Source organism: Numida meleagris, chromosome 6 (assembly GCF_002078875.1).
Source record: "Numida meleagris isolate 19003 breed g44 Domestic line chromosome 6, NumMel1.0, whole genome shotgun sequence".
Classification (NCBI taxonomy): Eukaryota; Metazoa; Chordata; class Aves; order Galliformes; family Numididae; genus Numida; species Numida meleagris.
In genome coordinates this window covers 12,280,355-12,295,900 of record NC_034414.1, presented here as the reverse complement: position 1 = coordinate 12,295,900, position 15,546 = coordinate 12,280,355, and the positions used below count along the sequence as shown (strand labels likewise).

Genomic DNA, 15,546 nt, shown 5'->3' with positions numbered 1-15,546 from the left:
CTTAGAGAGAAATAATACAAGTTAGCAAAGTGCAAAAAGACCAACAATGGCAGTGCTTGGGGTAGTGTTGGTGCTAACTGTGATAAAGGTGTCTTCAAAAATGTGTTTTGTTGTTGTGTTGTAAATTAGCAGCAAAGACACGGGTGGGTGATTCAAGCAGTCAGTCCTTGCTGAAGGGGAAAAGTCCCAGAGGTGCAGGGAGGCCCTAGCAGAGCCAGGGAAGGCTGCTGCCCCACAGCACTTGGGTTGGGGGGAGTTCAGTGAGTTTTAGTACTGAAATGAAAAGCTGTTTTGTTGTCGGTGTCTCCTGCCAGGGGAGCAGTCTGCTCTCCCACCTGATCTTGGCATTCGTGGCCATGTCTCATTGCTGCTGGTCACACGTTGGAGTAACTGCTGAGGAGCTGTGCACATCCACAGTGGGCTTGTTTAATGGGAGTACTTAGGACTGAACTTGCCCTTGAGGTCAGCAGGTCTCACTGTCTGTCCCAGACAGACTTCTGTTACCAAGCCCCTGTTTGGGAAATGCTCCTTGCTGCCCCGCTCCTCAGTGACGCTGGGACCACCAAGTGGGACTTCTCTCTAGTCCTGTCAAATTAATCTTGGAACAGTGCTGAGCACTGAACAAGCAGATGTAGCTTGGAAAATGATGCAAGATATCTTGTGGCTACTGTCTGCTATTACCAAACAGCAAATTTATTAGAATTACTAGAATTTATTTTTTTTTAACTGTCTTTACCGTTTCAGTGCCATGGTGTTGGCTTGGGCCATAAGGTGGTTTTCAGCACCAGTGTCAGAAAACAAACCTATAGACACTCAGTAGGCATGAACCTGAGGCTACCGGAATGGTCAATGGCACGCATCAGCCTGCGGGTATCATTTGCCATCTGTCACTGAGCTTCATCACGCACGAGAAGCAGGGTTGTTTCCTGGATTTTGAACTTGCACTTGCATCCCCTCTGCTGGAATGTCCCTACCGATAGGCAGCATCCAAGTGGCTGTTCCTGAAGTAACTTTTCTTCAAGGACTTCTGAGAGGGTAGAGCCCAAGCGCATCACGCTTGTGCAGTCTTCCTCTGTATGGACTTGTTGGAGCACTGTTGGCTGCCCCGTGGAGCCTGGGACACTGTCGCACTGTCGCATGCTATACGCTATTCTATAGCTAATGCCAACTGCAGCCCCATGTGCTCCACGCTAATCCCTTCCCCCTCATGCATTATTTCCTAGCGCGGCATTAGCAAACTGCACGCTGATCCGCTGTTACTTCATGGATTTAGAACATAATCTGCGGGCCCACGATGATGTAAAACAGCAACTATTGGTTTAAGTACGGGCGGCGCCATCCTGCCTGCGCGGCGCTGGGGCTGGGCGGCGTGCCAGCCTGCCTGCTGCCATGTGGCTGCGAGCGGAGCGTGCTGCGCGCCGAGCAAAGCCCGGCGCAATCAAGCAGAAACGATGACAGACGGGAAGAGGCTGGTATATGGGCTGCGCTGTTTGGCCATAACATCGGCTCCGGAGACGATACTGTCTGGAGGGCTAAGAGTTTCTTTCCACACTCCTGCCTTGTGCCTGCAGCTGCCCCTCTTGGGGCAGGCAAGAAGGAAGGGGCGTTTGGGAGGTCTTCCAGGGGCTCGTCAGAGCGCCTTATATGAAAGTTCTGAGTTAATGTCTTTATACCTGTTCTCTTGTTTCAAGCCTTGTCAAATAACACTGGACTGAATGCGTTTCTTCTTGCTTTGCTTCCCTCCTCTTCGAGCAGCAGAAATGCTGCGTGCCTGCCTCTGACACTGCCCCTCTCACCTCAGTGGGTTTTCAAAGGGACAGGTTTGCACTACTCCTTTGGAAGCATCTGCCTACACGCTAAATCATAACACAGCTCGGAGTATTACCATGTGGAAAAGGTGGGAGACAAGGGGTGCCTATGAATACCGTTAGTACTAATAAGCATGGCACTAATGCAGCCAAAAATATGGTGAATGTGTTCATCCACCTTTAATGTGTGTGATGTGCTGATTCTGTGAGAATGTGTGAAGCCGTGAGCTGTATGAACGCGGATACCATTCTGCTTAGTGCATTACTTCTCCTCCTGTGTGTAGAGAACAGCCCAAGATGTGTCATAACTTGAATGTTAATATCTTGCTGTGGCAAAGCAATCTTGTCACCAGCTCTAAAGTCAGGCTTTTAAAAAGCAGTTAAAAAACAAACAAACATAATCTCTGTCCTAGAAATGGGCGTTTATTAGCAAAGTAGGCACCTTTTCAACTGAACTTCAGCTCCTTATCAGCCTGGAGGTACTTCTCTGCCCCCACCCACCCAGCCATGGCTGACATGGCCAAATACTAAGTTCTTCCTGAAACCGTGTGCCTGGAGCATCTGAGCTGGCTACAGCATGGCTATGCTGCAGGTGAGGTACCCGACCTGATTTTTATGTGGTCGGCCCAGGTTTCTTGCTAAAGCTGCTGCCTTCCCAAGGGGCGGAAGCAAGCCCTGTGGGTGGAGATTTGCAGTCCTGTTTCATTTCCAGGACACAGAGATGATTCTTGACTTTTCCTCACCACATGCTGTAGTCTGTAACTGATTGAGTTAGGAGGTGAGATGAATAATAAACAAAGGCAATTTATTTAGCTACAGATAATTAAACACGACTCTCTAATTTCTACCTGAGCTGCCTTTTAGGATGGGTGAGAGCAAGGTGGTTTCCCATGTTGGCTGTCCAGGTGTGCTCTTCCTCTCCCTGCAGGCAGTAGCAGGCAATAGATGCCTGCCCTGTTCATGATGGGTCTCCAGCCTCATTTATGGAGTCCAGTGGGGTTAGCTCCGAGTGTATGCAATAGGTTTGGCAAAGTAGGAAGTGAGACAGTGTAAAGCAACACATACTGTCTCTTTGGTGTAGAGTCACCCCTCTTGTCCCCATTATCTGAGCTGAAGGCAGCCATAGGGTTCATGCAGGTTGCTCTGATGAAGGTGCTTCCCACCAAACTGCCCTATATACGTTATTTCAGCCTGAGAAATATGAGCTTTGCTTCTGACTTATTGGGAAAGGTGGGGAGGTGTACAATTGGGAGTTAAGTCAGAAAGAGAAGATGCATGAAATGATGGAATTCCATGGGCAGAAGGATTGTGTCACTCTGAACTTCATACATTTTCATCAGTATCATAATATTAATGTGGTTTGATTCTCCACCTCTCCCCCCCCCCCCCCCCCCATGCCTTATACACTTGATAACGAGATGTTTGTTCCACCAACAACAGCAGTGTTAACTGAGGGTACGGCATTACTCACAGCAGAAACATGGCTGTTATGTGCAAACTGTGTTCTGCCAAGGTCAGTTTGTGGGGGCTGTAGTGAAACTGTTTCCTAAACTGTGAACATGATCCTGGGTGCTCAGCCTCCTGGAATGTGTTCTGGTGCCTCCTCCCACAAGCCCCCCAGCAAAACACTGACTTGCCTGGGCTCTTCCTGCCCACATTGCTCCTGTGTGGCATGTGCCAAGGTGAGGGTGTCCAAGTGTGTTCTTACTAATGTATCACTTGAAGCAGTCTGTATGTCACCTTTTTGTTGTGTGAAGTGACCCTCTAAGGCCACTTAATGCCACTTCTTGATGCTGACTGGGATGCAGTTGGATTTCATGGCACACAAGTCATTAATTGGTGAAAACCATGGAGCTTTATGTGCTGCTTTTTGAACAACGCAATCCCTGTCTGTGCAGGAGCATAGAGCTGTGGGAGGGACTGGGCATGCAGATGGCTGCTGTGGTGTGGCATGGGGGTTGTCTGTGAGCTCAGTTGACCAGAGTGAGCCACAGTGATGGAGGTGCTGGTCCTTCATGGCAGGACTTGCCAGGCCTGTCTTAGGTGGCGGTCTTAACATGAGATGAGCTAATCCCTTGGCTATGGGGCAGGTGAAGCTGGAGATACGTGCTTAGACTGAAGTGGAAGGAATTCCACCTGGTGGGTCAGACCCACTTGGATTCAGGTCTCATCACTTCCCTGCCTCCTCGCTTTCTTGAAGGCACTCACCCTTTGCCTGTGCTGCATGAGATGCTCATTCGGACTTCACACCTAAGGGAAATCGGGCTTTGGAATTTCTGGGCTTTCAAAACATAGCTGGTAGACCTGAATCCTGGGAAACTATGCCCTGGGTGAGGGCCTGGGGATGAAGCTTTTGTGGTAGTTTAAATTGGTCGTCTTCCATTGGTGTGAACAGATGTGTTCCTTGAGCAGAAGTAGTGGCTCATTTTAGGCTTGTGAGGAGAAGGTATTACCCTTACTCCTTCAGCTTGAAGACTCGGGTCTTGGCTTCAGTGTTTCAACTCTTTGAAAACATGCACAGTGCTGTACAGCTTCCCCTTAATTTTATCGGAATCGGCTGCCTCTACTCTGGGTCAGTCACTGAGAACCAAAACTAGTATCTGAATAAACAGCCCATTCATTTGAGGACTGTTATTCCCAGTGCCAGGATCCAGAACACAACCTGGGCAGCCAGCTAATGAGAACACCAGAGCTTGTAAGACTGTGGAGGTGGGGCAGAGAAGAAAACAGAACAAACACTTTTTTGTGGCTTGGGGCGAAGGAGATTCAGCCAAAGGTTAATTGCTGTCTACCCTAAAATGCTGTGAAGTATTGCTGCATGGTGTCATACAGCTGCTTCGTTCCAGCGCAGAGGTGTCTGTTTCAGTGGTGGGTGGCATGAGCCAGTATACTTTTCTTAGTTGCACGGGGGTGTTGTGAGGTCTCTTGCGACTTCCAAAAAGTCTGCTAAAGCTTTGATACTGTTTGGGATGTCACTGCAGCATGGAAGCAGGCAGTGAGCAAAGCCACCAAGTGAGCAGCCCCTCTGTCCCCTTGCTTCTCCCTTGTTGGAAGAAATGTGGAAATAATTAAGCGGTAGTGTTGTGGTTTAACCCAGCAGCAGCTGAACACCACACGGCCCTTTGCTCACTCCCCCCCACTCTCTTCTTTAAGTGGATGAGAGAGAGGATTGGAGGAGAAAAAAAAAAGGTAGTAGGACTCATAGGTTAAGATAAAACCTTTGCTAGGACAGAAAAGGAAGACAGAAATAACAGCAATGATAATAATAATTATATATACAAAACAAGTGAAGCACAAAGCAGTTGCTTGCCGACTGATGCCCAGCCAGTCCCCAAGCAGCAGCTGCCCCCTACCCAACTGCCCTATTTTCACAGAGTCACAGAACTGTAGGGGTTGGAAGGGACCTCAGCAGATCGTTTAGTCCAACCCACTGCTAAAGTAGTTTCCCTACAGGTTCCCTACAGTAGGTTGCACAGGAAACATCTAGGGAGGTTTTGAGTATCTCCAGAGGAGCAGACTCCACACCTCTCTGGCCAGTTTGTTCCAGTGCTCTTTCAACTTCAAAGTAAAGAAGTTCTTTCTCGTGTTCAGATGGAACTTCCTGTGTTCCAGTTTGTGCTCACTGCCCATTGTCCTTTTGGGGGGGCTCTGCTGAAAAGGGCCTGGCCCCATCCATTTGACTCCTGCACATAGTTTTTTTCACATGATGCCATGTGGTATGGAATATCTCTTTGGCCAATTTAGGTCTGCTGGTTTGGTCCCCTGCCAGCTCCCTTTCACAGTTATGAATAGCTGGTGCACTAGCATCCGTAGTCAAGTCTGCCCCTCGGTTCCAAGCCCATCTATGTGTTGCATCTCTTCCTTGATGGCCTGAAGTGTCATGGGCCCACCAAGCCAGAAATAGTTCACCTCTATGTTGCCAGTCCAGATCCACCTGAGCCGCTTCAATCTTATCGGCCTGATCCACCTGCTGGATGTTCTTCAGTGGCACAACTCGGGTATGTGAGCATCTACATGGCATACCTTTACAACATGTTCTCTACCTGGGCAGCAGTATATTTCCACAATGCAGCGGCCCAGATGGGTTTGCCTCTGCACTGCCAGTTGTTCTGCTTGTATTGCTGTAGCCACCCCCAAAGGGCATTTGCCACCATCCAGGAGTCAGTGCAGAGGTAGAGCACTGGCCCCTTCTCTCATTCAGCGATGTCTAAAGCCAGCTGGATGGCCTTCACTTCTGCGACTTGGCTTGGTTCACCCTTTCCTAGGACTCCATCCAGCGGCCTTCCACCTCGGATGCTTTCCCAAGAGGACCCATCAGTGAACAGGGCAGATTTCTTCTCATTCTCTGGCAGTTTATTATATAGCAGAGCCTCTTCAGCACTTGTCACCTCCTTCTCTGGTGATGCTCTGAAATCTTTGCCTTTGGGCCGGTCCATAATCACTTCCAAGATTCCTGCACGACTGGGATTCCCTATTGGAGCCCATTGTGTGATCAGTGCGACCCACTTACTCCACATAGCACCAGTCGCAGACACATTAGAGGTGGTAATCTGCTATTCCTAAGACTTCTGTCCATGCATAACCCCATCTGCTATGCAGCTTTCATACTGCACACCACTCAAAGCAATACAATTTTCCCCTGAGTTAGGGCTGTTGTGACATCTCAGAAGTCCCCTGCTGCTTGGTGGGTCTCTCACGACCCACATCAGAATGTTGTTCTATGTGGGATTTAAGATCATTACCTGCTTTTCCTAGCTAGTTGACTAGCTTAGTTGGTAATTAGATTCTGCTGATTAAGCAGTGCCTGATCTGGACACAGGAGAGGGAAGGTTTGCTATGTGCATAAATCAGACTGTAGGTGAAGGCAGATGTTGTAGTAATTGAACGGTTGTTCCTCTAATACCAATGTTCCTAGCTCAGAACTACAAGGCTGAGCTCCAGCTCTGCCATAAAGCTGCATGGATGGGGAGGACATACTGTTCTGTGGTGGGGGAGGGCTTCCACTCCGCCTGCCCTTGCTCTCAGGGGGTGTGAGCACGCTGCTTTCTGCCATGGGGTTTGTCCTGGCCCCTTCCAAGAGCCGTGGTAGGAGCTGCCTGCCTGGGGATGGCTGAGCCCCTCGGGCTGTTGCCACAGCGCCTGGTGCTGTGGGCAGGGAGGCGTTCCTCTGCCTGCAGTGGGGAGTAATAGTAAGATTTCTTAGACCTTCTGAGTGTTTTTGTCTAGTCAGGATAGCATTACCAACTTTGACTCTAGCAATCAGCTGCTTCTGATAAAGTGTCATAGACTACCGTATCAAATATCGTAACCTTTAGCTCTGTTATTAGAAGTGTTTTGCAGCAGAGGATCAGTATTTTGATAGTTTTGTAACTGGCGGGAGATGTTACTTTGAAGAATAGTCCTTCTGCCCTGGAATAATGTGGTCTTAGTGCCTCTTACAGTGGCTGAAACTCTACCTTGAACAAAGCAGTACAAACGTTGCCTAGCAGAACTCCAGCTTGGTAACAATGCAACACAGCTGGTTTTTTTCTCTGGTCTTGTAAGCTCTTTTCTGTTGAAACTGGGTGGTAATACAGGATCCACCTGGCCTACCTCTGTACTGCTCACTTCTGCTCAAGCAAGCGCTCGTTAAATTAACACAGGCTCTTGACAGCCCATTTTCATGCCCAGCTCAGGTAAGACAGCTTTTTGCTCTGTGATCCTTATGCTGGGCGACAGGATGCTCTGGGAGAGCCCGGGGGGTTGGAGCCGTGTCTCTTCCCATCTCCATCACACACAGCTGCCTGCAGCGCTGCGCCTGCTGGTTCCACCCGTGTGCGGGCGGCCAAGTGCGGATTTGCCTTCTGGCCTCGCAGAAGGAGCTGGGGCTCTCTTGGCGGTGGCATGAGTGGACACTGAATTTGCAGTGGGACTTCAGAGGAGGGTGGGTTGTAACAATCAGTTCTGTGACTCTACGGCCACCACGTTAGCTGGGTTGAATCTCATCGCTCAGCAAGCAGAGGTGTGCTTTGAAGTGAGTAGTAGCGGTTTTGTGCGACAGGACTTGTTCTGTATTCCCAAACTGAACATGAAGTGCCATCACCGGTGTCCTGGATCTTAGCAGGGAACCATGTGAGAAACTTGAAGGGCTGTGAGAGCTCCAAAGTAGCTGTGGACTTTTACAGACATTTCATGGGAAACAAATCTTTACGTGTCCTAATAGTGTTAAATTCACTTCCTACAAACCTGCTTTCAACTGCTTGGCTAACTCATACTGGAAGTAATTGGACACACCTAACCAAAATTGCAGTGGAATTTTGCTATGAACTGCAGTGTTCCCTTAGGTCACCCATCTTCCCTGTTAGATAACTCTCTTGAAACAGCAGTTCGGTAACAACTCCTCCCTTTTAAGCTTTAAAGATACTGGCCATTCTCTGAAGCTCCCGTAAAGTAATGTTTGTGCATTTTGTAATCCCTCATGTAACCCCAGGCTGCAGCTCAGGACACACTCAGAGCTCTCTCTGGGGCTGTTACCCATGACATGGGCTTCAGAGCCTCTGCTTCTCTTCTGGGGGAGGCCAGGGGGCTAACGAGGACCTGCCTGGTTTGACTGCTGTCCTTTGGTACAGAGACCATGGTGGTCAGCTCATGCTTCTTCTCCTTCCATTGTGTCCCGAGGTGTAGTGTTTCTGGGCAGTAGCGGTACTTAGCTATTCCAGTTGCAGCTCTTGTCCTGGTATGCCTGCAGCATGGACGGCACTGCCAATAGGGTTCTGTTCTCTCACCCTTTTCAAAGGGTTTGCTGAATACTGACTTTGTGCTTTGAGGGGCCTCAATCGTGTACTGTTTACCAGCCTTCTGCGAGGCTGTGATGATGTGTCAGAGCCTCTGAGTATCTCTGAAGCCCAGAAGGCTCAGTAGAGCTTCTGAAGTGAGCTTCTGCTGTCACCCAGGTAGCACGGGGAGTGCCTGGCCTGCATGGTGGCTGTCTGTTAGCTTGTCCCAAGCTGTAAGGGGATGTGGCTCTGCTTTGGGGTCCTTCTAGTTTGCAAGAGACCTAACAGGAGAGTGCCAGTCTGTTCCCTGATTATTTTAAAAAGCCAGTCAAGATCGTGTTCCCCTTCTGTATGGTCTGTGTACCCCCTGAATGTTACAGATAACGGTGGTTTCCCAGTTCTGGAGGCAGCTCGTGCAGGGCTGAGAGCTGGCTGAAGGAGCTTCTAGTCTGGAGAATCAAACTCCTGAGAAGGAAGCAGATGCCTAAACTCGCCTCTTAATGGAGAAACCAGTTTAACCTATAGGTGTCTGTCATTCTTTCTGTGAAGAGATTTTTCCTAATATCCAAACTGGACATCTCCTGGCCCAACTTGAGGCTGTTCCCTCTCATCCTATTGCTGTTACTGGGGAGAAGAGGCTGACCCACACCTTGGTACAACCTCCTTTCCTGCACCTTTAAGACCTCCTTCTTGAGGAGTGTCTGGCCTTCCTGGGCCCCTTTCAAGACTGACTCTCAAGGGATTCTCCAAACCAGTGTCCTGAACAGTTCAAAGTCTGCCCTGCAGAAGTCCAGGGTAGCCTCCCCTGTTGTTTCCCAGGGTGAGACTTTGGGGATCGAGTTTTGTTACCTCCCTCATTAGAAGTTTGCACTTAAAATTGTCCTGCTTAGAAAGAGAAAGGAGAAAATGAGGGCAATAAGCAGAAGTGGTGAAACCTCAACTTCGGGCTATGGGTTTTTTAATTTGTATTTAGTTATTTCAGTGGCTCTTAGGGAAGTGGTTCTTGTCTGGAGCTCTCCTTCTAGAGAAGTTGTGTCTCCCTGCTGCTTGTGTCTAATTAACATTCTTGTCTGTTTGACTGCCATCCTGGAAAACAGGTGTAGAGATGCTATAAGTAGCAAGGAGCCTAGTGCTTGCAGGGAGTTCCTCACAAACTCTAAATTACAGTTTTGCTTCCTGTGCCACGACCTCAGGGCCCTGACCTGCAACTGCAGCATATTTTCTGTGACTAACAGCTGTAATTCCCTAATTATCATGCTCCATTCTCCTGCTGTGCTGTAGATTTTGTTACCAAGGGAGCAAACGAAGTTTCCTCATTCCTTTTCTTGCTCTGCACACTTCCAACTGTTTTAAATCTGCCATTTGATGCAGCCCATAAAGACAAACGACTATCTCTTGTTTCAGATGCCCATAGTCTCCAGAACATATTTTGTATCCACGTGCTGGGAAGGAGGAGGGCAAAGCAAACCTTCTGGCCTTTCTTTTAGTAGAGGCCGATGCCTTGCAGCGCTGTTCCCGGGTTCGAGTACCTTTACTAGCTTCGGTGCAAAGTGCTGGACTAAGCATGGTCTTGCACTTAGCTAGCTGGGTGAGCTCTGCTTCATTAGACTGACCAGCAGAGCATTGGAGATGCTGGGAAAGAAAGGTGCATGTAAAGCTCTGAAAGCAGGCTGTGTGTGTGTGTGGTGTAACGGGGGAGGCAAATGTCACTGCCTGACGCAGTAACAGGGCCACTGTGTCACTTACATTTCATCCTCTGTGTTGGAGGCTGAGGACCAATGGTTGCTTTGCCAGACAGAAATGAGAATACACCTATGCTATAATAAACGCACTGTTTCCTCTCTGGAGGCGTGAGAGGCCTTGCAGAGGGATCTAGATTAGAGCACTGGACAATCAGCAGTGGCATACAGTCCAACAAAGGTGAGTGCTGGGTGCTGCACCTGCAACAGGGCAATGCCAGACACAGGGCAGATGAGGGACAAGTGGCTGAAGAGCAGCTCGGCAGGAAGGGACCTGGGGCTGCTGGGGGCAGCGGTCTCAATGTGAGCTGGAAATGTGCTCTGGCAGCCAAGAGAGAAAGCTGCTTTTTGGGGTGCACTGAACACAGTGTAGCTGTCTGGTCAAAAGGTGATTGATTCTTCTGCTGTATTTAGTGTTTGTGTGGCCTCACCTTGGCTATGGTGTGCAGTTCTGGTCTCAAAACTATAGAAAGGATGTTAAGGTCCGTGAAAGCATCCCAATGCTTTCCTGGGAGGAGAGGCTGAGCACAGGTGGGTGGGCTGTCTGTGGACTGGAGGAGACTGAGAGACTGCTCCCTACGACTTTGTGAGGAGGTGCCAGGCTGTCTTCCTGGGAACCGATGGCTGGATGCACAGGAGCCCTGAGGAGGGGCAGAGCAGACATAAAGAAACATTTCTTTACCACGATGGTGGTCAAATGCCCTCACTGTGCTTTAATTTTTGGTTAGCCCTGAAGTGGTCAGACAGTTGGACTGGAAGACCTTTGGAAGGTCTCTTCCAACTGAGCTATTCTAATCTAATCTCTGTTCTAAATAATAAATCTGCTGCATATGCCTTAGGCTTCACTGATGTCTGTCATCCAGGAGAAGGATGCTCGCAGGCTGGCTTCTGTTCCAGAGCCCTCATCAGCCTGGATGTGATGAGCCCCCAGGGCCATGCCCAAGACACCTGTACAACTTGTTTTTGCCCTTGGTAGGTGTGATGAACAGGGAACCTTTCTAGGGGTGTGGCCTCCAGCAAATGGTATTTTGCATCTTGCTCTAGAAATACTAAGTAAGTTAAGTTGTGACAGAAACATCACAAAAATGACGCAGGATAAAAACTGCTGACTGATTTAGGTGGATTTGCTGCTTGACTCTGGTCATTAAGCCAAGATGGAGGAAGTTGTTGCTTCCTCTGGCCTTTCTTTGGCTCTTGTGGCAGTTACATTTTCAATAACTGAGCCTTGAAAACATGATACTGGGGGTGAGGGGACAATGCACTGTTCGTTCTCAAAAAGACAATGTCAGATTAAATGTTCCTGTGCGAAGGAAGAACTTTCTAGACAATAAAACAGTAGCATTGAACCGAGACTCTCCATCACAGTTTTACCTTCAGCCCTCCCTCAGGGCTTTGTGCATGAGCTGGAGAGCAGGGCTCAAGCACACACTCCTGAGGGGTGCACAGCACAGGGTACTAGTGGAAAGAGCTAGCCACCTCAAAGATGCTTCTGTTCAATTTATGGGACTCTGATCTTAAACACCTGTGTACAGTACTGGGTACATGTTACTTACCCAAAGAGCTCTATGTTAACATACCTTAAACTCCAGGTTAAATGCAATACTGAGTCAAACTTCGTATGTTACAGAAACTCAAGTTATGGTGGTGGTAGCTTAGCAGGTGTTGGGATTTCATGGCACCGTGGTGTGATGCGTTGTAAGATGCTGTGATGAAGTAATTGTCACGTATGTGCTAGATACAATGTCAGAACAAAACTGCAGGTTTTGATGTGATTTCTTTATTGTTAGAAAAAAGGGTTTGGCAACTTCTGTAGATGAAATTCAGTTTTACTTTGGTCGCTCTAAAAATATTCTATGACTCTATAAACAGTTGAGTATAAAAAGCTGTGCCCCTTGTACAAGGCATGTGCAGCAGGTGAGTGCAGTGTATGTGGAAGTAAAATTCTCAGTTGCAATGTCTAGTATAAGCTGTGGGCAGCATCTCCTTGGAATACAGTCTAAAGGAAGCAGCACATTGCATCCTCATCTGCAGCGGTTTGATTTTATAACTGTTCTGAGGTTTGGTGGTGTTGCTGAGTGCACCCTTCTATAGCAGTAAGGCACAAAGGTTGCTGAGAGTGGGGAGTGAGAGGCAGCAGTTTGCAGCGGGTTTGGTACACACCAATGAATGGTGTATCAAGTGGTCTTCACTAAATAAGCAACCCTTAATTCGGAAGGTGTGAAGGCCCCTGCAACTAGAAGAAGGGTGCAAAAAAGGGGCAAAGGGCACAAGGAAGAGGCAGGGGGTGCTGAAAGGGGAGAGGAGCAAGGGGTTATAAAGAGGCAGGGGGTACAAATATGCTGCATAGTGTATTCGTGTTGAGTTTGTAAAGCATGTGTTATTTGTGCTATGGGTGCTGCGTACCTCACAAGGGGCAGAGCCCTGAGGCGGTACAGAGGTGCTGTGTATGTCATGTTTGTGGGGTCTGAAGTAAGGTGTGTGTGGCCGCTGCAGGGCTGTGTGCTGCATTAACTTCTTTCTTTCATGTTCTGTCGTCTCCTTCCTGTGGTCTCCGTCCCACTGACGCTGTCCCCTAGGCAGCCCGTGTGTGGAAGAGGCTGGGGCACAGAGCTGCCGGCTCCTGCAGCACCGCAGCGGCTGCCTGGATCGTTCCAGCAGCCGGAATGGTGTTTACTGTCCCTGAGCAGCTGGCTGCTTGGCGCTGGCATCCGCGCGCTCTGGGCGTGCTCTGACAGATTTCATCCAGCTCGCTCCTGACTGGTGCAGTGTGTCGTCATATCCTCGCTGCAGCTGTCTGGGGATGAAGAAGCCCCTGTTGGGGTGCCAGCCAGTCTGACTGCTTTGCAGCAGGAGGCTGCCAGGATCCCTGGTGGCTTTTTGGAAGACGGGACTTAGGTCGTGTGTACCACACAGCAAAGTGGAGCTGAGAGTTCTCGGTGGATTTGGTAAGGCCCTATCCTGCACTATGTGGCTATTGACCCTCTGGTTCCTACAACACAGGAATAGCTGATCAAAACACAAAGCCACATCTTGGGGGAAGCCTCGTCACCTCACTGTCACAGTGTGGCCTTATACCATGTCATCAGCTAAACGAAAATACTTGTCTTTTGGTGATTTTTAACTTAGGTGAAAGAAAACAATACACGTGACATCACACAGAATCTGAAAGTACCTATAGTTTAATTAGCAGAGCACCTCTTTCCATTTGTGACTGGTAATAATGTGCACTTACTTAAAATACACAACGAACTTTCAGAGGTCTTTCAGTGCTTCACCATCCACCAGGTAAAGATGATTAGTGCTACTGAGCGCTCGCAGAAGGGATTTCTTCAGCAAAAATCCTGGCAGCTGTGGGTTCAGCTACACCTGAAATATGGAGTCAGACACCAGGTAAGCTGCAAAGCACTGGGTGTTGAGTCAAAGCATCTTCTGTGCTCATTGAAAGCACTGTGGGCATTTCCCAACATGGCAAGACAGTCCAGCATTTGATTACTTGATATATGCATGTCTATATAAATGCTTTTAAAAATTTGTGGAGAGAGACTATATGTATATATTAAATATTTTATATACAAATAAAATATTGATAAATACAAATAAATAAAAATAAAATTAATTAGAAAATATTGTTATAAAATATTATATAAAATATATGTAAATATAATTTTTTTTTAATATGTGTATGTGTAGGTCACTCTGAAAGTAATACTTTCTATTTATTGATGTGGAAAAAAACAACAGGTACAAAGAGCACAATAACACAATTGGATAGAGCAGTCTGAGCTACAAAACACAGTTTTCCAGCATAGTCACCGCCATTAACTATACATTTTCACCAGTGACAAACAAGAGGGCTCATCAAAACTTGCACCAGCAGAGGTGAGCCCCTGTTTCACAGCTGCTACAGCAGCCTTGTTGCTGAAACACACCACCCACTGCCTTGCTGTGCTGGCATCCACTGGTGGGTCTCCATAAACATTCAGCAAGCATCGGCGGGTGCCATTTTTTCTGTGTGGAGGAATTAATTGACACATCTTTGCTTCCTCTGCACTTCCATATCACACGCGTTTTTGTCGGGCTGCCCCTCTGCTGCCATCTGTCGTGTGGCAACAGCATGTAACGGAATACAGGCAGGAAGGTTCAACCTCTGCTGCCGTACCACCAGCATCCGCCTCTTCGGTTATGGGCCAGCGTAATAAAACAGGAGGCAATACTTCCGAGGTAGCCCTCGTATGTACATAAAAACAAACATATATATTCTAACCCATACAAAGACATCTGCCGTAACTAACTGACCCTTCGTTACCTCCTCAAACCATGCTGTCACCCATGAATAAGTGCAGCGCAGCGTCACCAAAAGCAAGGCAAGTGGAAAACCCCAAGAGGAAGAGACACAAAGATCTCTCCAAAATCTCTCTCTCTCTCTCTCTCCCCCCAAAATCACAATCATTTGCCTCAGTGATCTCTCTCTCTCTTGCTCGCCCCAAAACCTCTCTCTCCCTCTCTGGCTCACCCCGAAACCTCTCTCTCTTCTTTTGCTTGCCCCCAAACCTCTCTCTCTCTTGCTCTCCCAAAACCTCTCTCTCTCTCTCGCTCCTCTCTCACTCGCTCTCGCCCGCCCCGCTCCTCTCTCACTTGCTCTTGCCCCTTGCCCCGCTGCTCCGCTCTCGTGCTCGCTCTCGCCCCTCGCCCCACTCCTCTCTCTCTCTCGTTCGCCCCACTCTTCTCTCTCTCGCTCGCCCGCTCACCCCACTCCGCTCTCGCGCTAGCTCTCTCTCGCTCGCTCCTCTCTCTCTCGCTCGCCCTGCTCGTCTCTCACTCGCTCGCTCTCGCTTGCCCCGGTCCTCTCTCTCTTGCTCACCCCACGCCCCGCTCTTCTCTCTCTCTCTCGTTCACCCCACTCTTCTCTCTCGCCTGCTCGCCCCACTCCCCTCTCTCTGTCTGGCCCCACTCTCCTTTCTCTCTCTCTCTCGCCCCACTCTCTCTCTCGCCCCGCTCTCTCTCTCACTCGCCCCATTCCTCTCTCTCGTCCCATTCCTCCCTCTCTCCCCATCCCTCTCGCTCGCCCGCCCCGCTCTCTCTCGCTCGCCCGCCCCGCTCTCTCTCTCGCTCGCCCGCCCCGCCCCGCTCTCTCGCTCTCGCTCGCCCGCCCCGCTCTCTCGCTCTCGCTCGCCCGCCCCGCTCTCTCGCTCGCCCGCCCCGCTCTCTCGCTCTCTCTCGCTCGCCCGCCCCGCTCTCTCGCTC

General features: G+C 49.2%; 1 protein-coding gene and 1 long non-coding RNA gene across 6 annotated transcripts in view; one reads left to right on the top strand and one right to left on the bottom strand.

Annotated features, from left to right (window-relative positions):
* The window catches only part of LOC110401091, a 35,772-nt gene extending 22,456 nt beyond the window's left edge, over positions 1-13,316 (top strand). For both annotated transcript variants that reach the window (XR_002440248.1, XR_002440247.1), the window contains one exon: positions 745-13,316. This is a non-coding gene — a long non-coding RNA (uncharacterized LOC110401091). The remainder of the gene's footprint in view (positions 1-744) is intronic.
* OTOG (otogelin) overlaps positions 13,466-15,546 on the bottom strand; it is a 149,958-nt gene continuing 147,877 nt past the window's right edge. For all 4 annotated transcript variants that reach the window (XM_021401757.1, XM_021401758.1, XM_021401759.1 and 1 more), the window contains one exon: positions 13,466-13,668. The gene's annotated coding sequence lies outside the window, so the exon portion shown is untranslated. The remainder of the gene's footprint in view (positions 13,669-15,546) is intronic.